Here is a 27,534-nt window from a genome sequence, read left to right on the forward strand (position 1 = left end):
CCCTCCTCCTCCCTCTCCCCCACTCCTCCTCCCCCCACTCCTCCTCCCCCCACTCTCCCCTCCTCCTCCCTCTCCCCCCCCACTCCTCCTCCCCCCACTCCTCCTCCCCCCACTCTCCCCCTCCTCCCCCACTCTCCCTCCTCCTCCCTCTCCCCCCACTCCTCCTCCCCCCCACTCCTCCTCCCCCCACTCTCCCCTCCTCCTCCCTCTCCCCCCCCACTCTCCCCCTCCTCCTCCCTACTCCTGTATGGTGCTGAATTTAGAGAGCCAAAAAGCATATTTTATATTACTCTCTGTCCCTCTCACTCTCCCTCCCCCCCACTCTCCCCTCCTCCTCCCTCCTCCCCCCCACTCTCCTCCTCCCTCTCTTACCTTATGGTAAAGTAGCTGTGTGTGGGTGTGCGTGCATACGTGTGTGTGTGTGTTGGATGTGATATGGCCTTCTCCATCTATTCCCCCATAGTAATAGGTCATATGCATCAAAACGACTGAAACTGTTTCCCTCTCATATCATGGTAGGGATGGAGAGACGGGGGGGGCGGACGGACGGACGGACGGACGGGGGTTAGAGAATGAGAAAGAGAGAAACAGAGAGAGAGAAACAGAGAGAGACAAACAGAGAGAGAGAAACAGAGAGAGAAACAGAGAGAGAGAAATAGAGAGAGAGAAACAGAGAGAGAGAAACAGAGAGAGAGAAACAGAAAGAGAGAAATAGAGAGAGAGAAACAGAGAGAGAGAAACAGAGAGAGAGAAACAGAAAGAGAGAAACAGAGAGAGAGAAACAGAGAGAGAGATGGAGGGAGAGAAACAGAGAGAGAGAAACAGAGAGAGAGAAACAGAGAGAGAGAAACAGAGAGAGAGAAACAGAGAGAAACAGAGAGAGAGAAACAGAGAGAGAGAAACAGAGAGAGAGAAACAGAGAGAGAAAGCGAGCGAGGGGGGGGGAACAGAGGGAGAGATGGAGGGAGACAGATACTTCCAAGGAAATGGTTTCAAGCACATGCATTCAATGAGTAACGCATTCAGTAGGTTAGTATATTAATATATATTTTAAAGCATTAGGACTGAGGTTGGCATTAGGACCGAGTGCTGCATTAGGACCGAGTGCTGCATTAGGACCAAGTGTTGCATTAGGACCGAGTGCTGCATTAGGACCAAGTGTTGCATTAGGACCGAGTGCTGCATTAGGACCGAGGTTTGCATTAGGACCGAGTGCTGCATTAGGACCGAGTGCTGCATTAGGACCGAGGTTTGCATTAGGACAGAGTGCTGCATTAGGACCGAGTGCTGCATTAGGACCGAGTGCTGCATAAGGACCGAGTGCTGCATTAGGACCGAAAAGTGCTGCATTAGGACCGAGTGCTGCATTGGGACCGAGTGCTGCATTAGGACCGAGTGCTGCATTGGGACCGAGTGCTGCATTAGGACCGAAAGTGCTGCATTAGGACCGAGTGCTGCATTAGGACCGAGTGCTGCATTAGGACCGAAGTGCTGCATTAGGACCGAGTGCTGCATTAGGACCGAGTGCTGCATTAGGACCGAGTGCTGCATTAGGACCGAGTGCTGCATTAGGACCGAAGTGCTGCATTAGGACCGAGTGCTGCATTAGGACCGAGTGCTGCATTAGGACCGAGTGCTGCATTGGGACCGAGTGCTGCATTAGGACCGAGGTCTGCATTAGGACCGAGTGCTGCATTAGGACCGAAGTGCTGCATTAGGACCGAGTGCTGCATTAGGACCGAAGTGCTGCATTAGGACCGAAGTGCTGCATTAGGACCGAGTGCTGCATTAGGACCGAAAAGTGCTGCATTAGGACCGAGGTTTGCATTAGGACCGAGTGCTGCATTAGGACCGAGGTTGGCATTAGGACCGAGTGCTGCATTAGGACCGAGTGCGCATGGGACAGTGCTGCATTAGGACCGAGTGCTGCATTAGGGACCGAGTGCTGCATTAGGACTGAAGTGCTGCATTAGGACCGAGTGCTGCATTAGGACCGAGTGCTGCATTAGGACCGAGTGCTGCATTAGGACCGAGTGCTGCATTAGGACCGAGTGCTGCATTAGGACCGAGTGCTGCATTAGGACCGAGTGCTGCATTAGGACCGAGTGCTGCATTAGGACCGAAGTGCTGCATTAGGACCGAGTGCTGCATTAGGACCGAGTGCTGCATTAGGACCGAGTGCTGCATTAGGACCGAGTGCTGCATTAGGACCGAGTGCTGCATTAGGACCGAGTGCTGCATTAGGACCGAGTGCTGCATTAGGACCGAGTGCTGCATTAGGACCGAAGTGCTGCATTAGGACCGAGTGCTGCATTAGGACCGAGGTGCTGCATTAGGACCGAGTGCTGCATTAGGACCGAGTGCTGCATTAGGACCGAGTGCTGCATTAGGACCGAGTGCTGCATTAGGACCGAGTGCTGCATTAGGACCGAAAGTGCATTAGGACCGAGTGCTGCATTAGGACCGAAATGCTGCATTAGGACCGAGTGCTGCATTAGGACCGAGTTGCTGCATTAGGACCGAGTGCTGCATTAGGACCGAGTGCTGCATTAGGACCGAAAGTGCTGCATTAGGACCGAGTGCTGCATTAGGACCGAGGTTTGCATTAGGACCGAGTGCTGCATTAGGACCGAGTGCTGCATTAGGACCGAAGTGCTGCATTAGGACCGAGTGCTGCATTAGGACCGAGTGCTGCATTAGGACCGAGGTTTGCATTAGGACCGAGTGCTGCATTAGGACCGAGTGCTGCATTAGGACCGAGTGCTGCATTAGGACCGAGTGCTGCATTAGGACCGAGTGCTGCATTAGGACCGAGTGCTGCATTAGGACCGAGTGCTGCATTAGGACCGAGGTTTGCATTAGGACCGAGGTTTGCATTAGGACCGAGTGCTGCATTAGGACCGAGTGCTGCATTAGGACCGAGTGCTGCATTAGGACAGAGTGATGCATTAGGACCGAAGTGCTGCATTAGGACCGAGTGCTGCATTAGGACCGAGTGCTGCATTAGGACCGAAGTGCTGCATTAGGACCGAAAAGTGCTGCATTAGGACCGAGTTCTGCATTAGGACCGAGTGCTGCATTAGGACCGAGTGCTGCATTAGGACCGAGTCCTGCATTAGGACCGAGGTTTGCATTAGGACCGAGTGCTGCATTAGGACCAAGTGCTGCATTAGGACCGAGTGCTGCATTAGGACCGAATGCTGCATTAGGACCGAGTGCTGCATTAGGACCGAGTGCTGCATTAGGACCGAGTGCTGCATTAGGACCGAGTGCTGCATTAGGACCGAGGTTTGCATTAGGACCGAGTGCTGCATTAGGACCGAGTGCTGCATTAGGACCGAGTGCTGCATTAGGACCGAGTGCTGCATTAGGACCGAGGTTTGCATTAGGACCGAGTGCTGCATTAGGACCGAGTGCTGCATTAGGACTGAGTGCTGCATTAGGACCGAGTGCTGCATTAGGACTGAGTCCTGCATTAGGACCGAGGTTTGCATTAGGACTGAGTGCTGCATTAGGACCGAGTGCTGCATTAGGACCGAGTGCTGCATTAGGACCGAGTGCTGCATTAGGACCGAGTGCTGCATTAGGACTGAGTGCTGCATTAGGACCGAGGTTTGCATTAGGACCGAGTGCTGCATTAGGACCGAGTGCTGCATTAGGACCGAGTGCTGCATTAGGACCGAGTGCTGCATTAGGACCGAGTGCTGCATTAGGACCGAGTGCTCCATTAGGACCGAGGTTTGCATTAGGACTGAGTGCTGCATTAGGACCGAGTGCTGCATTAGGACCGAAGTGCTGCATTAGGACCGAGTGCTGCATTAGGACCGAGTGCTGCATTAGGACCGAGTGCTGCATTAGGACCGAGTGCTGCATTAGGACCGAAGTGCTGCATTAGGACCGAGTGCTGCATTAGGACCGAGTGCTGCATTAGGACCGAGTGCTGCATTAGGACCGAGGTTCTGCATTAGGACCGAGTGCTGCATTAGGACCGAGTGCTGCATTAGGACCGAGTGCTGCATTAGGACCGAGTGCTGCATTAGGACCGAGTGCTGCATTAGGACCGAAGTGCTGCATTAGGACCGAGTGCTGCATTAGGACCGAGTGCTGCATTAGGACCGAGTGCTGCATTAGGACCGAAGTGCTGCATTAGGACCGAGTGCTGCATTAGGACCGAGTGCTGCATTAGGACCGAAAGTGCTGCATTAGGACCGAGTGCTGCATTAGGACCGAGTGCTGCATTAGGACCGAGTGCTGCATTAGGACCGAGTGCTGCATTAGGACCGAGGTGCTGCATTAGGACCGAGTGCTGCATTAGGACCGAGTGCTGCATTAGGACCGAGTGCTGCATTAGGACCGAGTGCTGCATTAGGACCGAGTGCTGCATTAGGACCGAGTGCTGCATTAGGACCGAGTGCTGCATTAGGACCGAGTGCTGCATTAGGACCGAGTGCTGCATTAGGACCGAAAGTGCTGCATTAGGACCGAGTGCTGCATTAGGACCGAGTGCTGCATTAGGACCGAGGTGTTGCATTAGGACCGAGTGCTGCATTAGGACCGAAAGTGCTGCATTAGGGACCGAGTGCTGCATTAGGACCGAGTGCTGCATTAGGACCGAGTGCTGCATTAGGACCGAGTGCTGCATTAGGACCGAGTGCTGCATTAGGACCGAGGTGTGCATTAGGGACCGAGTGCTGCATTAGGACCGAGTGCTGCATTAGGACCGAGTGCTGCATTAGGACCGAAAGTGCTGCATTAGGACCGAGTGCTGCATTGGGACCGAGTGCTGCATTAGGACCGAGTGCTGCATTAGGACCGAGTGCTGCATTAGGACCGAGTGCTGCATTAGGACCGAGGTTTGCATTAGGACCGAGTGCTGCATTAGGACCGAAAGTGCTGCAATAGGACCGAGTGCTGCATTAGGACCGAGTGCTGCATTAGGACCGAGGTTTGCATTAGGACCGAGTGCTGCATTAGGACCGAGTGCTGCATTAGGACCGAGTGCTGCATTAGGACCGAGGTTTGCATTAGGACCGAGTGCTGCATTAGGACCGAGTGCTGCATTAGGACCGAGTGCTGCATTAGGACCGAGAGCTGCATTAGGACCGAGTGCTGCATTAGGACCGAGTGCTGCATTAGGACCGAAGTGCTGCATTAGGACCGAGTGCTGCATTAGGACCGAAAGTGCTGCATTAGGACCGAGTGCTGCATTAGGACCGAAAGTGCTGCATTAGGACCGAGTGCTGCATTAGGACCGAGGTTTGCATTAGGACCGAGTGCTGCATTAGGACCGAGTGCTGCATTAGGACCGAAAAGTGCTGCATTAGGACCGAAAGTGCTGCATTGGACCGAGTGCTGCATTAGGACCGAGTGCTGCATTAGGACCGAGTGCTGCATTAGGACCGAGTGCTGCATTAGGACCGAGTGCTGCATTAGGACCGAGTGCTGCATTAGGACTGAGGTTTGCATTAGGACCGAGTGCTGCATTAGGACCGAGTGCTGCATTAGGACCGAGTGCTGCATTAGGACCGAGTGCTGCATTAGGACCGAGTGCTGCATTAGGACCGAGTGCTGCATTAGGACCGAGTGCTGCATTAGGACCGAGGTTTGCATTAGGACTGAGTGCTGGATTAGGACCGAGTGCTGCATTAGGACCGAGTGCTGCATTAGGACCGAGTGCTGCATTAGGACCGAGTGCTGCATTAGGACCGAGTGCTGCATTAGGACCGAGTGCTGCATTAGGACCGAGTGCTGCATTAGGACCGAGGTTTGCATTAGGACTGAGTGCTGCATTAGGACCGAGTGCTGCATTAGGACAGAGTGCTGCATTAGGACCGAGTGCTGCATTAGGACCGAGTGCTGCATTAGGACCGAGGTTTGCATTAGGACCGAGTGCTGCATTAGGACCGAGTGCTGCATTAGGACCGAGTGCTGCATTAGGACCGAGTGCTGCATTAGGACCGAGTGCTGCATTAGGACCGAAAAGTGCTGCATTAGGGACCGAGTGCTGCATTAGGACCGAGTGCTGCATTAGGACCGAAGTGCTGCATTAGGACCGAGTGCTGCATTAGGACCGAGGTTTGCATTAGGACCGAGTGCTGCATTAGGACCGAGTGCTGCATTAGGACCGAGTGCTGCATTAGGACCGAGTGCTGCATTAGGACTGAGGTTTGCATTAGGACCGAGTGCTGCATTAGGACCGAGTGCTGCATTAGGACCGAGTGCTGCATTAGAGTGCTGCATTAGGACCGAGTGCTGCATTAGGACCGAGTGCTGCATTAGGACCGAGTGCTGCATTAGGACCGAGTCCTGCATTAGGACCGAGGTTTGCATTAGGACTGAGTGCTGCATTAGGACCGAGTGCTGCATTAGGACCGAGTGCTGCATTAGGACCGAGTGCTGCATTAGGACCGAGTGCTGCATTAGGACCGAGTGCTGCATTAGGACCGAAGTGCTGCATTAGGACCGAGTGCTGCATTAGGACCGAGTGCTGCATTAGGACCGAGGTTTGCATTAGGACCGAGTGCTGCATTAGGACCGAGGTTTGCATTAGGACTGAGTGCTGCATTAGGACCGAGTGCTGCATTAGGACCGAGTGCTGCATTAGGACCGAGTGCTGCATTAGGACCGAGTGCTGCATTAGGACCGAGTGCTGCATTAGGACCGAGTGCTGCATTAGGACCGAGTGCTGCATTAGGACCGAGTGCTGCATTAGGACCGAGGTTTAGGACCGAGTGCTGCATTAGGACCGAGTGCTGCATTAGGACCGAGGTTTGCATTAGGACCGAGTGCTGCATTAGGACCGAGTGCTGCATTAGGACTGAGTGCTGCATTAGGACCGAGTGCTGCATTAGGACCGAGGTTTGCATTAGGACCGAGTGCTGCATTAGGACTGAGTGCTGCATTAGGACCGAGGTTTGCATTAGGACCGAGTGCTGCATTAGGACCGAGTGCTGCATTAGGACCGAGTGCTGCATTAGGACCGAGTGCTGCATTAGGACCGAGTGCTGCATTAGGACCGAGTGCTGCATTAGGACCGAGTGCTGCATTAGGACCGAGGTTTGCATTAGGACCGAGTGCTGCATTAGGACCGAGTGCTGCATTAGGACCGAGTGCTGCATTAGGACCGAGTGCTGCATTAGGACCGAAGTGCTGCATTAGGACCGAGTGCTGCATTAGGACCGAGTGCTGCATTAGGACCGAGTGCTGCATTAGGACCGAGTGCTGCATTAGGACCGAGGTTTGCATTAGGACCGAGTGCTGCATTAGGACCGAGTGCTGCATTAGGACCGAGTGCTGCATTAGGACCGAGTGCTGCATTAGGACCGAGTGCTGCATTAGGACCGAGTGCTGCATTAGGACCGAAAGTGCTGCATTAGGACCGAGGTTTGCATTAGGACCGAAGTGCTGCATTAGGACCGAGTGCTGCATTAGGACAGAGTGCTGCATTAGGACCGAGTGCTGCATTAGGACCGAGTGCTGCATTAGGACCGAGTGCTGCATTAGGACCGAGTGCTGCATTAGGACCGAAAGTGCTGCATTAGGACCGAGGTTTGCATTAGGACCGAGTGCTGCATTAGGACCGAGTGCTGCATTAGGACCGAGTGCTGCATTAGGACCGAAAGTGCTGCATTAGGACCGGAAAGTGCTGCATTAGGACCGAGTGCTGCATTAGGACCGAGTGCTGCATTAGGACCGAGGTTTGCATTAGGACCGAGTGCTGCATTAGGACCGAGTGCTGCATTAGGACCGAGTGCTGCATTAGGACCGAGTGCTGCATTAGGACCGAGTGCTGCATTAGGACCGAGTGCTGCATTAGGACCGAGGTTTGCATTAGGACTGAGTGCTGCATTAGGACCGAGTGCTGCATTAGGACCGAGTGCTGCATTAGGACCGAGTGCTGCATTAGGACCGAGTGCTGCATTAGGACCGAGTGCTGCATTAGGACCGAGTGCTGCATTAGGACCGAGGTTTGCATTAGGACCGAGTGCTGCATTAGGACCGAGTGCTGCATTAGGACCGAGGTCTGCATTAGGACCGAGTGCTGCATTAGGACCGAGTGCTGCATTAGGACCGAGTGCTGCATTAGGACCGAGGTTGCTGCATTAGGACCGAGTGCTGCATTAGGACCGAGTGCTGCATTAGGACCGAGTGCTGCATTAGGACCGAGTGCTGCATTAGGACCGAGTGCTGCATTAGGACCGAGTGCTGCATTAGGACCGAGTGCTGCATTAGGACCGAGTCCTGCATTAGGACCGAGTTGCTGCATTAGGACTGAGTGCTGCATTAGGACCGAGTGCTGCATTAGGACCGAGTGCTGCATTAGGACCGAAAGTGCTGCATTAGGACCGAGTGCTGCATTAGGACCGAGTGCTGCATTAGGACCGAGTGCTGCATTAGGACCGAAAGTGCTGCATTAGGACCGAAAGTGCTGCATTAGGACCGAGGTTTGCATTAGGACCGAGTGCTGCATTAGGACCGAGTGCTGCATTAGGACCGAGTGCTGCATTAGGACCGAGTGCTGCATTAGGACCGAGTGCTGCATTAGGACCGAGTGCTGCATTAGGACCGAGGTTTAGGACCGAGTGCTGCATTAGGACCGAGTGCTGCATTAGGACCGAGGTTTGCATTAGGACCGAGTGCTGCATTAGGACCGAGTGCTGCATTAGGACTGAGTGCTGCATTAGGACCGAGTGCTGCATTAGGACCGAGGTTTGCATTAGGACCGAGTGCTGTATTAGGACTGAGTGCTGCATTAGGACCGAGGTTTGCATTAGGACCGAGTGCTGCATTAGGACCGAAGTGCTGCATTAGGACCGAGTGCTGCATTAGGACCGAGTGCTGCATTAGGACCGAAGTGCTGCATTAGGACCGAGGGTTTGCATTAGGACCGAAGTGCTGCATTAGGACCGAGGTTTGCATTAGGACTGAGTGCTGCATTAGGACCGAGTGCATTAGGACCGGAAGTGCTGCATTAGGACCGAGTGCTGCATTAGGACCGAGTGCTGCATTAGGACCGAAGTGCTGCATTAGGACCGAAAGTGCTGCATTAGGACCGAGGTTTAGACCGAGTGCTGCATTAGGACCGAGTGCTGCATTAGGACCGAGGTTTGCATTAGGACCGAGTGCTGCATTAGGACCGAAAGTGCTGCATTAGGACCGAAGTGCTGCATTAGGACCGAAAGTGCTGCATTAGGACCGAGTGCTGCATTAGGACCGAAAGTGCTGCATTAGGACCGAGGTTGCTGCATTAGGACTGAGTGCTGCATTAGGACCGGAAAGTGCTGCATTAGGACCGAAAAGTGCTGCATTAGGACCGAGTGCTGCATTAGGACCGAAAGTGCTGCATTAGGACCGAGTGCTGCATTAGGACCGAAGTGCTGCATTAGGACCGAGTGCTGCATTAGGACCGAGGTTTGCATTAGGACCGAGTGCTGCATTAGGACTGAGTGCTGCATTAGGACCGAGGTTTGCATTAGGACCGAGTGCTGCATTAGGACCGAAAGTGCTGCATTAGGACCGAGTGCTGCATTAGGACCGAGGTTTGCATTAGGACCGAGTGCTGCATTAGGACCGAGTGCTGCATTAGGACCGAGGTGTTGCATTAGGACCGGAGCTGCATTAGGACCGAGTGCTGCATTAGGACCGAGTGCTGCATTAGGACCGAGTGCTGCATTAGGACCGAAGTGCTGCATTAGGACCGAGTGCTGCATTAGGACCGAAAGTGCTGCATTAGGACCGAGTGCTGCATTAGGACCCGAAGGTGTGCATTAGGACCGAGTGCTGCATTAGGACGGAGTGCTGCATTAGGACCGAGTGCTGCATTAGGACCGAGTGCTGCATTAGGGACCGAAAGTGCTGCATTAGGACCGAAGTGCTGCATTAGGACCGAGTGCTGCATTAGGACCGAGTGCTGCATTAGGACCGAAGTGCTGCATTAGGACCGAGGTTTGCATTAGGACCGAGTGCTGCATTAGGACGAGTGCTGCATTAGGACCGAAAAGTGCTGCATTAGGACCGAGGTTTGCATTAGGACCGAGGTCTGCATTAGGACCGAGTGCTGCATTAGGACCGAGTGCTGCATTAGGACCGAGTGCTGCATTAGGACCGAGTGCTGCATTAGGACCGAGTGCTGCATTAGGACCGAGTGCTGCATTAGGACCGAGGTTTGCATTAGGACCGAGTGCTGCATTAGGACCGAGGTTTGCATTAGGACCGAGTGCTGCATTAGGACCGAGTGCTGCATTAGGACCGAGTGCTGCATTAGGACCGAGGTTTGCATTAGGACCGAGTGCTGCATTAGGACCGAGTGCTGCATTAGGACCGAGTGCTGCATTAGGACCGAGTGCTGCATTAGGACCGAGTGCTGCATTAGGACCGAGTGCTGCATTAGGACCGAGTGCTGCATTAGGACCGAGGTTTGCATTAGGACCGAGTGCTGCATTAGGACCGAGTGCTGCATTAGGACTGAGTGCTGCATTAGGACCGAGGTTTGCATTAGGACCGAGTGCTGCATTAGGACCGAGGTTTGCATTAGGACTGAGTGCTGCATTAGGACCGAGTGCTGCATTAGGACAGAGTGCTGCATTAGGACCGAGTGCTGCATTAGGACCGGAGTGCTGCATTAGGACCGAGGTTTGCATTAGGACCGAGTGCTGCATTAGGACCGAAGTGCTGCATTAGGACCGAGTGCTGCATTAGGACCGAAAGTGCTGCATTAGGACCGAGGTTTGCATTAGGACCGAGTGCTGCATTAGGACTGAGTGCTGCATTAGGACCGAGGTTTGCATTAGGACCGAGTGCTGCATTAGGACCGAAAGTGCTGCATTAGGACCGAGTGCTGCATTAGGACCGAGTGCTGCATTAGGACTGAGGTTTGCATTAGGACCGAGTGCTGCATTAGGACCGAGTGCTGCATTAGGACCGAAGTGCTGCATTAGGACCGAAAGTGCTGCATTAGGACCGAGTGCTGCATTAGGACCGAGTGCTGCATTAGGACCGAAAGTGCTGCATTAGGACCGAGTCCTGCATTAGGACCGAGGTTTGCATTAGGACTGAGTGCTGCATTAGGACCGAAGTGCTGCATTAGGACCGAGTGCTGCATTAGGACCGAAATGCTGCATTAGGACCGAGTGCTGCATTAGGACCGAGTGCTGCATTAGGACCGAGTGCTGCATTAGGACCGAGTGCTGCATTAGGACCGAGGTTTGCATTAGGACCGAGTGCTGCATTAGGACCGAGGTTTGCATTAGGACTGAGTGCTGCATTAGGACCGAAAGTGCTGCATTAGGACCGAAGTGCTGCATTAGGACCGAAAGTGCTGCATTAGGACCGAGTGCTGCATTAGGACCGAGTGCTGCATTAGGACCGAGTGCTGCATTAGGACCGAGGTTTAGGACCGAGTGCTGCATTAGGACCGAGTGCTGCATTTTTCAAACAGAAATTTGCATCCTGTAGCACTAACTCCAAAAAGTTTTGGGACACTGTAAAGTCCATGGAGAATAAGAGCACTTCCTCCCAGCTGCCCACTGCACTGAGGCTAGGAAACACTATCACCACCGATAAATCTACAATAATCGAGAATTTCAACAAGCATTTTGCTACAGCTGGCCATGCTTTCCATCTGGCTACCACTAACCCGGCCACCAACTCTGCACCCTCTGCTGCAACTTGCCCATGCCCCCCGCTTCTCCTTCACACAAATTCAGACAGTTGATGTTTTTGAAAGCGCTGCAAAATCTGGACCCCTACAAATCAGCTGGGCTAGACAATCTGGACCCTTTCTTCCTAAAACTACGCCGAAATTGTCGCAACCCCTATTACTAGTCTGTTCAACCTCTCTTTCATAACGTCTGAGATCCCCAGAGATTGAAAGCTGCCGCGGTCATCCCCCTCTTCAAAGGGGTGACACTCTAGATCCAAACTGCTACAGACCTATATCCATCCTGCCCTGCCTTTCGAAAGTATTCGAAAGCCAAGTTAACAAACAGATCATCGACCATTTCGAATACCACCGTACCTTCTCCGCTATGCAATCCGGTTTCCGAGCTGGTCACGGGTGCACTTCAGCCACGCTCAAGGTCCTAAACGATATTATAACCGCGATTGATAATAGACAGTACTGTGCAGCCGTCTTCATCGACCTGGCCAAGGCTTTCGACTCTGTCAACCACCGCATTCTTATTGGCAGACTAAATAGCCTTGGTTTCTCAAATGACTGCCTCGCCTGGTTCACCAACTACTTCTCAGATAGAGTTCAGTGTGTCAAATCGGAGGGCCTGTTGTCTGGACCTATGGCAGTCTCTATGGGGGTGCCACAGGGTTCAATTCTTGGGCCGACACTTTTCTCCGTGTATATCAATGATGTCGCTCTTGCTGCTGGTGACTCTCAGATCCACCTCTACGCAGACGACACCATTTTGTATACATCTGGCCCTTCATTGGACACTGTGTTAACAAACCTCCAAACGAGCTTCAATGCCATACAACAATCCTTCAGTAGCCTTCAACTGCTCTTAAACACTAGTAAAACTAAATGCATGCTTTTCAATCGAACGCTGCTAGCACCCGCCCACCCGACTAGAATCACCACTCTCGACGGGTCTGACCTAGAGTATGTGGACAACTACAAATATCTAGGTGTCTGGTTAGACTGTAAACTCAACTTCCAGACTCACATAAAGAATCTCCAATCCAAAGTTAAATCTAGAATCGGCTTCCTATTTCGCAACAAAGCCTCCTTCACTCATGCTGCCAAACATGCCCTCGTAAAACTGACTATCCTACCGATCCTTGACTTCGGCGATGTCATTTACAAAATAGCCTCCAACACTCTACTCAGCAAATTGGATGTAGTCTATCACAGTGCCATCCGTTTTGTCTCCAAAGCCCCATACACTACCCACCACTGTGACCTGTACGTTCTTGTTGGCTGGTCCTCACTACATGTTCGTCGGTCAAACCCACTGGCTCCAGGCCATCTATAAATCACTGCTAGGCAAATCCCCGCCTATCTTAGCTCATTGGTCACCATAGCAGCACCCACCCGTAGTCTGCGCTCCAGCAGGTATATCTCACTGGTCATTCCCAAAGCCAACACCTCCTTTGGCCGCCATTCCTTCCAGTTCTCTGCTGCCAATGACTGGAACGAATTGCAAAAATCTCTGAAGCTGGAGACTCTTATCTCCCCCAATAACTTTAAGCATCAGTTGTCAGAGCACCTTACCGATCACTGCACCTGTACACAGCCCATCTGAAATTAGCCCACCCAACTACCTCATCCCTATATTGTTATTTAATTTGCTCTTTTGCACCCCAGTATCTCTATTTGCACATAATCTCTTGCACATCTAGCATTCCAGTGTTAATACTATTGTAATTATTCTGCACTATAGCCCATTTATTGCCTTACCTCCATAACTTGCTACATTTGCACACACTGTATATATATTTTCTGTTGTATTTTCTGACTTTATGTTTTTTTTCTTTACCCCATATGTAACTCTGTGTTGTTTTTATTGCACTACTTTGCTTTATCTTGGCCAGGTCGCAGTTGTAAATGAGAACCTGTTCTCAACTGGCTTACCTGGTTAAATAAAGGTGAAATAAAAAAAATAATAATAATAAATAAATTAGGACCGAGGTTTGCATTAGGACCGAGTGCTGCATTAGGACCGAGTGCTGCATTAGGACTGAGTGCTGCATTAGGACCGAGTGCTGCATTAGGACCGAGGTTTGCATTAGGACCGAGTGCTGCATTAGGACTGAGTGCTGCATTAGGACCGAGGTTTGCATTAGGACCGAGTGCTGCATTAGGACCGAGTGCTGCATTAGGACCGAGTGCTGCATTAGGACCGAGTGCTGCATTAGGACCGAGTGCTGCATTAGGACCGAAAGTGCTGCATTAGGACCGAGTGCTGCATTAGGACCGAGGTTTGCATTAGGACCGAGTGCTGCATTAGGACCGAGTGCTGCATTAGGACCGAAAGTGCTGCATTAGGACCGAGTGCTGCATTAGGACCGAGTGCTGCATTAGGACCGAGTGCTGCATTAGGACCGAGTGCTGCATTAGGACCGGAGTGCTGCATTAGGACCGAGTGCTGCATTAGGACCGAGTCCTGCATTAGACCGAGGTCTGCATTAGGACCGAGTGCTGCATTAGGACCGAGTGCTGCATTAGGACCGAGTGCTGCATTAGGACCGAGTGCTGCATTAGGACCGAGTGCTGCATTAGGACCGAGTGCTGCATTAGGACCGAGGTTGCATTAGGACCGAGTGCTGCATTAGGACCGAGTGCTGCATTAGGACCGAGTGCTGCATTAGGACCGAGTGCTGCATTAGGACCGAAAAGGCATTAGGACCGAGTGCTGCATTAGGACCGAGTGCTGCATTAGGACCGAGTGCTGCATTAGGACCGAGTGCTGCATTAGGACCGAGTGCTGCATTAGGACCGAAGTGCTGCATTAGGACCGAGTGCTGCATTAGGACCGAGTGCTGCATTAGGACCGAAAGTGCTGCATTAGGACCGAGTGCTGCATTAGGACCGAGTGCTGCATTAGGACCGAGTGCTGCATTAGGACCGAGTGCTGCATTAGGACCGAGTGCTGCATTAGGACCGAGTGCTGCATTAGGACCGAAGTGCTGCATTAGGACCGAAGTGCTGCATTAGGACCGAGTGCTGCATTAGGACCGAGGCTGCATTAGGACCGAGTGCTGCATTAGGACCGAGTGCTGCATTAGGACCGAGGGCTGCATTAGACCGAAAAGGTTGCATTAGGACCGAGTGCTGCATTAGGACCGGAGTGCTGCATTAGGACCGAGTGCTGCATTAGGACCGAGTGCTGCATTAGGACCGAGTGCTGCATTAGGACCGAAAGTGCTGCATAGACCGAGTGCTGCATTAGGACCGAAAAGTGCTGCATTAGGACCGAGTGCTGCATTAGGACCGAGGTTTGCATTAGGACCGAGTGCTGCATTAGGACCGAGTGCTGCATTAGGACCGAGTGCTGCATTAGGACCGAGTGCTGCATTAGGACCGAGTGCTGCATTAGGACCGAGTGCTGCATTAGGACCGAGTGCTGCATTAGGACCGGAGTGCTGCATTAGGACCGAAGTGCTGCATTAGGACCGAGTGCTGCATTAGGACCGAGTGCTGCATTAGGACCGAGTGCTGCATTAGGACCGAGTGCTGCATTAGGACCGAGGTTTGCATTAACGAGGCTGCGGACCGAGTGCTGCATTAGGACCGAGTGCTGCATTAGGACCGAAAGTGGGCATTAGGACCGAGTGCTGCATTAGGACCGAGTGCTGCATTAGGACCGGAGGGCTGCATTAGGACCGAGTGCTGCATTAGGACCGAAAAGGCATGGGACCGAAAGTGCGCATTAGGACCGAGTGCTGCATTAGGACCGAGTGCTGCATTAGGACCGAAGTGCTGCATTAGGACCGAGTGCTGCATTAGGACCGAGTGCTGCATTAGGACCGAAGTGCTGCATTAGGACCGAGTGCTGCATTAGGACCGAGTGCTGCATTAGGACCGAAAGTGCTGCATTAGGACCGAGTGCTGCATTAGGACCGAAAGTGCTGCATTAGGACCGAGTGCTGCATTAGGACCGAGTGCTGCATTAGGACCGAGTGCTGCATTAGGACCGAGGTGCTGCATTAGGACCGAAAGTGCTGCATTAGGACCGAAAGGGCTTGGCTGCATTAGGACCGAGTGCTGCATTAGGACCGAGTGCTGCATTAGGACCGAGTGCTGCATTAGGACCGAGTGCTGCATTAGGACCGAGTGCTGCATTAGGACCGAGTGCTGCATTAGGACCGAGTGCTGCATTAGGACCGAGTGCTGCATTAGGACCGAAAGTGCTGCATTAGGACCGAGTGCTGCATTAGGACCGAGGTGCTGCATTAGGACCGAGTGTGCTGCATTAGGACCGAGTGCTGCATTAGGACCGAGTGCTGCATTAGGACCGAGTGCTGCATTAGGACCGAAAAGTGCTGCATTAGAGAGTGCTGCATTAGACCGAGTTGCATTAGGACCGAGTGCTGCATTAGGACCGAGGTTTGCATTAGGACCGAGTGCTGCATTAGGACCGAGTGCTGCATTAGGACCGAGTGCTGCATTAGGACCGAGGTGCTGCATTAGGACCGAGTGCTGCATTAGGACCGAGTGCTGCATTAGGACCGAGTGCTGCATTAGGACCGAGTGCTGCATTAGGACCGAGTGCTGCATTAGGACCGAGTGCTGCATTAGGACCGAGGCTGCATTAGGACCGAGGTGCTGCATTAGGACCGAGTGCTGCATTAGGACCGAAGTGCTGCATTAGGACCGAGTGCTGCATTAGGACCGAGTGCTGCATTAGGACCGAGTGCTGCATTAGGACCGAGGTTTGCATTAGGACCGAGTGCTGCATTAGGACCGAGTGCTGCATTAGGACCGAGTGCTGCATTAGGACCGAGTGCTGCATTAGGACCGAGTGCTGCATTAGGACCGAGGGCTGCATTAGGACCGAGTGCTGCATTAGGACCGAGTGCTGCATTAGGACCGAGTGCTGCATTAGGACCGAGTGCTGCATTAGGACCGAGTGCTGCATTAGGACCGAGTGCTGCATTAGGACCGAGTGCTGCATTAGGACCGAGTGCTGCATTAGGACCGAGTGCTGCATTAGGACCGAGTGCTGCATTAGGACCGAAGTGCATTAGGACCGAGTGCTGCATTAGGACCGAGGTGCTGCATTAGGACCGAGTGCTGCATTAGGACCGAGTGCTGCATTAGGACCGAGTGCTGCATTAGGACCGAAAGTGCTGCATTAGGACCGAGTGCTGCATTAGGACCGAGTGCTGCATTAGGACCGAGTGCTGCATTAGGACCGAGTGCTGCATTAGGACCGAAAAGGTGCTGCATTAGGACCGAGTGCTGCATTAGGGACCGAGTGCTGCATTAGGACCGAGTGCTGCATTAGGACCGAGTGCTGCATTAGGACCGAGAGTGCTGCATTAGGACCGAGTGCTGCATTAGGACCGAGTGCTGCATTAGGACCGAGTGCTGCATTAGGACCGAGTGCTGCATTAGGACCGAGGTGCTGCATTAGGACCGAGTGCTGCATTAGGACCGAAAGTGCTGCATTAGGACCGAGTGCTGCATTAGGACCGAGTGCTGCATTAGGACCGAGTGCTGCATTAGGACCGAGTTTGCATTAGGACCGAAAGTGCTGCATTAGGACCGAGTGCTGCATTAGGACCGAGTGCTGCATTAGGACCGAAGTGCTGCATTAGGACCGAGTGCTGCATTAGGACCGAGTGCTGCATTAGGACCGAGTGCTGCATTAGGACCGAGTGCTGCATTAGGACCGAGTGCTGCATTAGGACCGAAAGTGCGCATTAGGACCGAGTGCTGCATTAGGACCGAGTGCTGCATTAGGACCGAGTGCTGCATTAGGACCGAGTGCTGCATTAGGACCGAAGTGCTGCATTAGGACCGAGTGCTGCATTAGGACCGAGTGCTGCATTAGGACCGAGGTTTGCATTAGGACCGAGTGCTGCATTAGGACCGAGTGCTGCATTAGGACCGAGTGCTGCATTAGGACCGAGTGCTGCATTAGGACCGAGTGCTGCATTAGGACCGAGTGCTGCATTAGGACCGAGGGCTGCATTAGGACCGAGTGCTGCATTAGGACCGAGTGCTGCATTAGGACCGAGTGCTGCATTAGGACCGAGTGCTGCATTAGGACCGAGTGCTGCATTAGGACCGAGTGCTGCATTAGGACCGAGTGCTGCATTAGGACCGAGTGCTGCATTAGGACCGAAGTGCTGCATTAGGACCGAGGTGCTGCATTAGGACCGAGTGCTGCATTAGGACCGAAAGTGCTGCATTAGGACCGAGTGCTGCATTAGGACCGAGTGCTGCATTAGGACCGAGTGCTGCATTAGGACCGAGTGCTGCATTAGGACCGAGTGCTGCATTAGGACCGAAAAGTGCTGCATTAGGACCGAAGGTTTGCATTAGGACCGAGTGCTGCATTAGGACCGAGTGCTGCATTAGGACCGAAAGTGCTGCATTAGGACCGAGTGCTGCATTAGGACCGAGGTTTGCATTAGGACCGAGTGCTGCATTAGGACCGAAGGTGCTGCATTAGGACCGAGTGCTGCATTAGGACCGAGTGCTGCATTAGGACCGAGTGCTGCATTAGGACCGAAAGTGCTGCATTAGGACCCGAGTGCTGCATTAGGACCGAAAGTGCTGCATTAGGACCGAAAAGGTTTGCATTAGGACCGAGTGCTGCATTAGGACCGAGTGCTGCATTAGGACCGAGTGCTGCATTAGGGACCGAGTGCTGCATTAGGACCGAGTGCTGCATTAGGACCGAGTGCTGCATTAGGACCGAGTGCTGCATTAGGACCGAGTGCTGCATTAGGACCGAGTGCTGCATTAGGACCGAAAAGTGCTGCATTAGGACCGAGTGCTGCATTAGGACCGAGTGCTGCATTAGGACCGAGTGCTGCATTAGGACCGAAAGTGCTGCATTAGGACCGAGTGCTGCATTAGGACCGAGGTTTGCATTAGGACCGAGTGCTGCATTAGGACCGAGTGCTGCATTAGGACCGAGTGCTGCATTAGGACCGAGTGCTGCATTAGGACCGAAAGTGCTGCATTAGGACCGAGTGCTGCATTAGGACCGAGTGCTGCATTAGGACCGAGGTTTGCATTAGGACCGAGTGCTGCATTAGGACCGAGTGCTGCATTAGGACCGAGTGCTGCATTAGGACCGAGTGCTGCATTAGGACCGAAGTGCTGCATTAGGACCGAGTGCTGCATTAGGACCGAAAAGGTGCATTAGGGACCGAGTGCTGCATTAGGACCGAGTGCTGCATTAGGACCGAGTGCTGCATTAGGACCGAGTGCTGCATTAGGACCGAAAAGCTGCATTAGGACCGAGTGCTGCATTAGGACCGAGTGCTGCATTAGGACCGAGTGCTGCATTAGGACCGAGGTTTGCATTAGGACCGAGTGCTGCATTAGGACCGAGTGCTGCATTAGGACCGAGTGCTGCATTAGGACCGAAAAGTGCTGCATTAGGACCGAGTGCTGCATTAGGACCGAGTGCTGCATTAGGACCGAGGTTTGCATTAGGACCGAGTGCTGCATTAGGACCGAGTGCTGCATTAGGACCGAGTGCTGCATTAGGACCGAAAGTGCTGCATTAGGACCGAGTGCTGCATTAGGACCGAGTGCTGCATTAGGACCGAGTGCTGCATTAGGACCGAAAGGTTTGCATTAGGACCGAGTGCTGCATTAGGACCGAAGTGCTGCATTAGGACCGAAGTGCTGCATTAGGACCGAGTGCTGCATTAGGACCGAAAGTGCTGCATTAGGACCGAGGTTGCTGCATTAGGACCGAAAGTGCTGCATTAGGACCGAGTGCTGCATTAGGACCGAGTGCTGCATTAGGACCGAAGTGCTGCATTAGGACCGAGTGCTGCATTAGGACCGAGTGCTGCATTAGGACCGAGGTTTGCATTAGGACCGAGTGCTGCATTAGGACCGAGTGCTGCATTAGGACCGAGTGCTGCATTAGGACCGAGTGCTGCATTAGGACCGAGTGCTGCATTAGGACCGAGTGCTGCATTAGGACCGAGTGCTGCATTAGGACCGAGTGCTGCATTAGGACCGAGTGCTGCATTAGGACCGAGGTTTGCATTAGGACCGAGTGCTGCATTAGGACCGAGTGCTGCATTAGGACCGAGTGCTGCATTAGGACCGAGTGCTGCATTAGGACCGAGTGCTGCATTAGGACCGAGTGCTGCATTAGGACCGAGTGCTGCATTAGGACCGAGTGCTGCATTAGGACCGAGTGCTGCATTAGGACCGAGTGCTGCATTAGGACCGAGGTTTGCATTAGGACCGAGTGCTGCATTAGGACCGAGTGCTGCATTAGGACCGAGTTGCTGCATTAGGACCGAGTGCTGCATTAGGACCGAGTGCTGCATTAGGACCGAGTGCTGCATTAGGACCGAGTGCTGCATTAGGACCGAGTGCTGCATTAGGACCGAAAGTGCTGCATTAGGACCGAAAGTGCTGCATTAGGACCGAGTGCTGCATTAGGACCGAGGTTTGCATTAGGACCGAGTGCTGCATTAGGACCGAGTGCTGCATTAGGACCGAGTGCTGCATTAGGACCGAGTGCTGCATTAGGACCGAAAGTGCTGCATTAGGACCGAGTGCTGCATTAGGACCGAGTGCTGCATTAGGACCGAGTCCTGCATTAGGACCGAGGTTTGCATTAGGACTGAGTGCTGCATTAGGACCGAGTGCTGCATTAGGACCGAGTGCTGCATTAGGACCGAGTGCTGCATTAGGACCGAGTGCTGCATTAGGACCGAGTGCTGCATTAGGACCGAGTGCTGCATTAGGACCGAGTGCTGCATTAGGACCGAGTGCTGCATTAGGACCGAGTGCTGCATTAGGACCGAGTGCTGCATTAGGACCGAGGTTTGCATTAGGACCGAGTGCTGCATTAGGACTGAGTGCTGCATTAGGACAGAGTGCTGCATTAGGACCGAGTGCTGCATTAGGACCGAGTGCTGCATTAGGACCGAGGTTGCATTAGGACCGAGTGCTGCATTAGGACCGAGTGCTGCATTAGGACAGAGTGCTGCATTAGGACCGAGTGCTGCATTAGGACCGAGTGCTGCATTAGGACCGAGTGCTGCATTAGGACCGAGGTTCTGCATTAGGACCGAGGTTTGCATTAGGACCGAGTGCTGCATTAGGATCGAGTGCTGCATTAGGACCGAGTGCTGCATTAGGACCGAGTGCTGCATTAGGACCGAGTGCTGCATTAGGACCGAGTGCTGCATTAGGACCGAGGTTTGCATTAGGACCGAGTGCTGCATTAGGACCGAGTGCTGCATTAGGACTGAGTGCTGCATTAGGACAGAGTGCTGCATTAGGACCGAGTGCTGCATTAGGACCGAGTGCTGCATTAGGACCGAGTGCTGCATTAGGACCGAGTGCTGCATTAGGACTGAGTGCTGCATTAGGACAGAGTGCTGCATTAGGACCGAGTGCTGCATTAGGACCGAGTGCTGCATTAGGACCGAGTGCTGCATTAGGACCGAGGTTTGCATTAGGACCGAGTGCTGCATTAGGACCGAGTGCTGCATTAGGACCGAGTGCTGCATTAGGACCGAGTGCTGCATTAGGACCGAGTGCTGCATTAGGACTGAGTGCTGCATTAGGACCGAGGTTTGCATTAGGACCGAGTGCTGCATTAGGACCGAAGTGCTGCATTAGGACTGAGTGCTGCATTAGGACCGAAAGTGCTGCATTAGGACCGAGTGCTGCATTAGGACCGAGTGCTGCATTAGGACCGAGTGCTGCATTAGGACCGAGTGCTGCATTAGGACCGAGTGCTGCATTAGGACCGAGTGCTGCATTAGGACCGAGTGCTGCATTAGGACCGAGGTTTGCATTAGGACCGAGTGCTGCATTAGGACCGAGTGCTGCATTAGGACTGAGTGCTGCATTAGGACCGAGGTTTGCATTAGGACCGAGTGCTGCATTAGGACCGAGTGCTGCATTAGGACCGAGTGCTGCATTAGGACCGAGTGCTGCATTAGGACCGAAAGTGCTGCATTAGGACCGAAAGTGCTGCATTAGGACTGAGTGCTGCATTAGGACCGAGGTTTGCATTAGGACCGAGTGCTGCATTAGGACCGAGTGCTGCATTAGGACCGAGTGCTGCATTAGGACCGAGTGCTGCATTAGGACCGAGTGCTGCATTAGGACCGAGTGCTGCATTAGGACCGAGTGCTGCATTAGGACCGAGTGCTGCATTAGGACCGAGTGCTGCATTAGGACCGAGTGCTGCATTAGGACCGAGGTTTGCATTAGGACTGAGTGCTGCATTAGGACCGAGTGCTGCATTAGGACCGAGGTTTGCATTAGGACCGAGTGCTGCATTAGGACCGAGGTTTGCATTAGGACCGAGTGCTGCATTAGGACCGAAAGTGCTGCATTAGGACCGAGTGCTGCATTAGGACCGAGTGCTGCATTAGGACCGAAAGTGCTGCATTAGGACCGAGTGCTGCATTAGGACCGAGGTTTGCATTAGGACCGAGTGCTGCATTAGGACCGAAAGTGCTGCATTAGGACTGAGTGCTGCATTAGGACCGAGTGCTGCATTAGGACCGAAAGTGCTGCATTAGGACCGAAAGTGCTGCATTAGGACCGAGTGCTGCATTAGGACCGAGGTTTGCATTAGGACCGAAAGTGCTGCATTAGGACCGAAAGTGCTGCATTAGGACCGAAGTGCTGCATTAGGACCGAAAGTGCTGCATTAGGACCGAAAAGTGCTGCATTAGGACCGAGTGCTGCATTAGGACCGAGTGCTGCATTAGGACCGAGTGCTGCATTAGGACCGAGTGCTGCATTAGGACCGAGTGCTGCATTAGGACCGAGTGCTGCATTAGGACTGGCTTTCTCTTGGTCTGTATGGACTATATACATCAATGGCTTTCTCAGTATCTTAATAACATGATATCATTAGGTAAATATGATGTCCCCAACAACACCACTCCTGTTCATCAGACATTACTAAACAGATCCAATTTACTGTCTTTCTGTTTCAAAACACATGAAACGCTCAATGCTCCTGAACAGTGTATGGTGTTGTGCATAATGCATTCTGTCAGTGATGTGTGTGTGTGTGTGTGTGTGTGTGTTGGGCTATGCATTCTGTCAGTGATGTGTGTGTGTGTGTGTGTGTGTGTGTGTGTGTGTGTGTGTGTGTGTGTGTGTGTGTGTTGGGCTATGCATTCTGTCAGTGATGTGTGTGTGTGTGTGTGTGTGTGTGTGTGTGTGTGTGTGTGTGTGTGTTGGGCTATGCATTCTGTCAGTGATGTGTGTGTGTGTGTGTGTGTGTGTGTGTGTGTGTGTTGGGCTATGCATTCTGCTCTGTAGTGGATCTGAAGCAGTCACTTTATATTACCGTGGTTACCGTTATAAAACACGGCTCTGTGTGAAACGGGAACCAATCACATCCTGGCAGACAAATTAAAAACCTGCTTGTAAAAACGTCAAGCCTTCATCAAAACCCCACACCCTGTGAATAGAACCTCAGTGGTGTTGTGTGTCACTGTGTCTCTGTCTAATTCAACTAGAACAGGAATACACAGTCTTCTGAAGGCCTTTAGCGGAGCAGCTGCTTTCTGTTCTGCTTTTGACTCCATTGAAACCAAAAATCACACACCTTTCATCTATATCTGTTATTCTCTATATCATGTTACCTTGATATTTTTTGTCATTTAACAGACGTTCTTATCTCGAGCGACTTACAGTTAGTGTAATAAAAAAGCTTATTGCTCTCAAATGTTGTGCACAAATTTATTTACATCCCTGTTAGTGAGCATTTCTCCTTTGCCAAGATAATCCATCCACCTGACAGGTGTGGCATATCAAGAAGCTGATTAAACAGCATGATCATTACACAGGTGCACCTTGTGCTTGGGACAATAAAAGGCCACTAAAATGTGCAGTTTTAGTTTACTGCAGAAATGTCCACCAGAGCTGTTACCAGAGAATTGAATGTTCATTTCTCTACCATAAGCCGCCTCCAACATCGTTTTAGAGAATGTGGCAGTACGTCCAACCAGCCTCACAACCGCAGACCACGTGTAACCACGCCAGCCCAGGACCTCCACATCTGGCTTCTTCACCTGTGGGATCGTCTGAGACCAGCCACCCGGACAGCTGATGAAACGGAGGAGTATTTCTGTCTGTAATAAAGCCCTTTTGTGGGGAAAAACCCATTCTGATTGGCTGGGCCTGGCTCCCCAGTGTGTGGGCCTAAGCCCTCCCAGGCCCACCCATGGCTGCGCCCCTGCCCAGTCATGTGAAATCCATAGATTAGGGCCTAATGAGTTTATTTCAATTGACTGATTTCCTTATATGAACTGTAACTTCCTAAAATTGTTGAAATTGTTGCATGTTGCGTTTATATTTTTGTTCAGTATGGGCCTCAGGATCTCGTCACGGTATAGGGAATAGGGTGCCATTTGGGATTCATCCGTAGTCATTTATTCGAACGGATTAATGTTGAAATGTGTATTTTAGGAGATTGGGTTTGTTTGTGTTTATCATTCTGACTCAGATCTGAGAATAGTTAATTGAATCCTGGGATATTTCTTATCTTGGATTAAACAATGTAGTTATCAGACGTAGTTATAAGTAGTTAGAATGTAGTTATAGTTATCGTGATAAGACGCGTTATCAGACGTAGTTAGAGTTGAAGTCGGAAGTTTACATACACTTAGGTTGGAGCCATTAAAACTAGTTTTTCAACCACTCCACAAATTTCTTGTTAATAAACTATAGTTATGGCAAGTCGGTTAGGACATCTACTTTGTGCATGACACAAGTCATTTTTCTAACAATTGTTTACAGACAGATTATTTCACTTATAATTCACTATATCACAATTCCAGTGGGTCAGAAGTTTACATACACTAAGTTGACTGTGCCTTTAAACAGCTTGGAAAATTCCAGAAAATGATGTCATGGCTTTAGAAGCTTCTGATAGGCTAATTGACATAATTTGAGTCAATTGGAGGTGTACCTGTGGATGTTTGTCAAGACCTACCTTCAAACTCAGTGCCTCTTTGCTTGACATCATGGGAAAATCAAAATAAATCAGCCAAGACCTCAGAAAAAAATGTGTAGACCTCCACAAGTCTGGTTCATCCTTGGGAGCAATTTCCAAATGCCTGAAGGTACCACGTTCATCTGTACAAACAATAGTACGCAAGTATAAACACCATGGGACCACGCAGCCGTCATACCGCTCAGGAAGGAGACGCGTTCTGTCTCCTAGAGATGGACGTACTTTGGTGCGAAAAGTGCAAATCAATCCCAGAACAACAGCATAGGACCTTGTGAAGATGCTGGAAGAAACAGGTACAAAATTATATATTTTCACAGTAAAACGAGTCCTATACCGACATAACCTGAAAGGCCGCTCAGCAAGGAAGAAGCCACTGCTCCAAAACCGCCATAAAAAAGCCAGACTACGGTTTGCAACTGCACATGGGGACAAAGATCGTACTTTTTGGAGAAATGTCCTCTGGTCTGATGAAACAAAAATAGAACTACAGTATTTGGCCATAATGACCATCGTTATGTTTGGAGGAAAAAGGGGGTGCTTGCAAGCCGAAGAACACCATCCCAACCATGAAGCACGGGGGTGGCAGCATAATGCTGTGGAGGTGCTTTGCTGCAGGAGGGACTGGTGCACTTCACAAAATAGATGGCATCATGAGGAAGGAAAATTATGTGGATATATTGAAGCAACATCTCAAGACATCAGTCAGGAAATTAAAGCTTGGTCGCAAATGGGTCTCCCAAATGAACAATGCCCCCAAGCATACTTCCAAAGTTGTGTCAAAATGGCTTAAGGACAACAAAGTCAAGGTATTGGAGTGGCCATCACAAGCCCTGACCTCAATCCTATATAACATTTGTGGGCAGAACTGAAAAGGCGTGTGTGAGCAAGGAGGCCTACAAACCTGACTCAGTTACACCAGCTCTGTCAGGAGGAATGGGCCAAAATTCACCCAATTTATTGTGGGAAGCTTGTGGAAGGCTACCCGAAACGTTTGACCCAAGTTAAACAATTTAAAGGCAATGCTACCAAATACTAATTGAGTGTATGTAAACTTCTGACCCACTGGGAATGTGATGAAATAAATAAAAGCTTAAATAAATCACTCTCTACTATTATTCTGACATTTCACATTCTTAAAATAAAAGTGGTGATCCTAACTGACCTAAGACAGGGAATTATTACTAGGATTAAATGTCAGGAATTGTGAAAAACTGAGTTTAAATGTATTTGGCTAAGGTGTATGTAAACTTCCGACTTCAACTGTAGATAGATAGATATCAGTGGAGGCTGCTAAGGGGAGGACGGCTCATAATAATGTCTGGAAAGGAGCGAATGGAATGGCATCAAACACATGGAAACCATGGAAACCGTGGAAACCATGGAAACCATGCGTCTGATGTATTTGATACAGTTCCACTGATTCCGTTCCAGCCATTACCATGTGAAAAACTGAGTTTAATTGTATTTGGCTAAGGTGAATGTAAACTTCTGACTTCAACTGTATAAGTAGTTATAATGTAGTTGTCAATGTAGTTGTAATTATGTCATGTTAATGTGGTTGTCTGAGTACAGGCTGACCCTCTTAAACACACAGAGCTGTCTGAGTACAGGCTGACCCTCTTAAACACACAGAGCTGTCTGAGGACAGGCTGACCCTCTTAAACACACAGAGCTGTCTGAGTACAGGCTGACCCTCTTAAACACACAGAGCTGTCTGAGTACAGGCTGACCCTCTTAAACACACAGAGCTGTCTGAGTACAGGCTGACCCTCTTAAACACACAGAGCTGTCTGAGTACAGGCTGACCCTCTTCAACACACAGAGCTGTCTGAGTACAGGCTGACCCTCTTAAACACACAGAGCTGTCTGAGTACAGGCTGGCCCTCTTAAACACACAGAGCTGTCTGAGTACAGGCTGACCCTCTTAAACACACAGAGCTGTCTGAGTACAGGCTGACCCTCTTCAACACACAGAGCTGTCTGAGTACAGGCTGACCCTCTTCAACACACAGAGCTGTCTGAGTACAGGCTGACCCTCTTCAACACACAGAGCTGTCTGAGTACAGGCTGACCCTCTTAAACACACAGAGCTGTCTGAGTACAGGCTGACCCTCTTCAACACACAGAGCTGTCTGAGTACAGGCTGACCCTCTTCAACACACAGAGCTGTCTGAGTACAGGCTGACCCTCTTAAACACACAGAGCTGTCTGAGTACAGGCTGACCCTCTTAAACACACAGAGCTGTCTGAGTACAGGCTGACCCTCTTCAACACACAGAGCTGTCTGAGTACAGGCTGACCCTCTTAAACACACAGAGCTGTCTGAGTACAGGCTGACCCTCTTCAACACACAGAGCTGTCTGAGTACAGGCTGACCCTCTTAAACACACAGAGCTGTCTGAGTACAGGCTGACCCTCTTAAACACACAGAGCTGTCTGAGTACAGGCTGACCCTCTTAAACACACAGAGCTGTCTGAGTACAGGCTGACCCTCTTCAACACACAGAGCTGTCTGAGTACAGGCTGACCCTCTTCAACACACAGAGCTGTCTGAGTACAGGCTGACCCTCTTAAACACACAGAGCTGTCTGAGTACAGGCTGACCCTCTTCAACACACAGAGCTGTCTGAGTACAGGCTGACCCTCTTAAACACACAGAGCTGTCTGAGTACAGGCTGACCCTCTTAAACACACAGAGCTGTCTGAGTACAGGCTGACCCTCTTCAACACACAGAGCTGTCTGAGTACAGGCTGACCCTCTTAAACACACAGAGCTGTCTGAGTACAGGCTGACCCTCTTAAACACACAGAGCTGTCTGAGTACAGGCTGACCCTCTTAAACACACAGAGCTGTCTGAGTACAGGCTGACCCTCTTCA

General features: G+C 51.4%; 1 protein-coding gene across 1 annotated transcript in view; it reads right to left on the bottom strand.

The window, feature by feature from the left end:
• st6galnac3 (ST6 (alpha-N-acetyl-neuraminyl-2,3-beta-galactosyl-1,3)-N-acetylgalactosaminide alpha-2,6-sialyltransferase 3) overlaps window positions 1-27,534 on the bottom strand; it is a 125,307-nt gene that overhangs the window by 43,096 nt on the left and 54,677 nt on the right. The gene's annotated exons all lie outside the window — the stretch shown is intronic.

This window comes from Coregonus clupeaformis, chromosome 21, assembly GCF_020615455.1.
Source record: "Coregonus clupeaformis isolate EN_2021a chromosome 21, ASM2061545v1, whole genome shotgun sequence".
In the NCBI taxonomy this organism is placed as follows: Eukaryota; Metazoa; Chordata; class Actinopteri; order Salmoniformes; family Salmonidae; genus Coregonus; species Coregonus clupeaformis.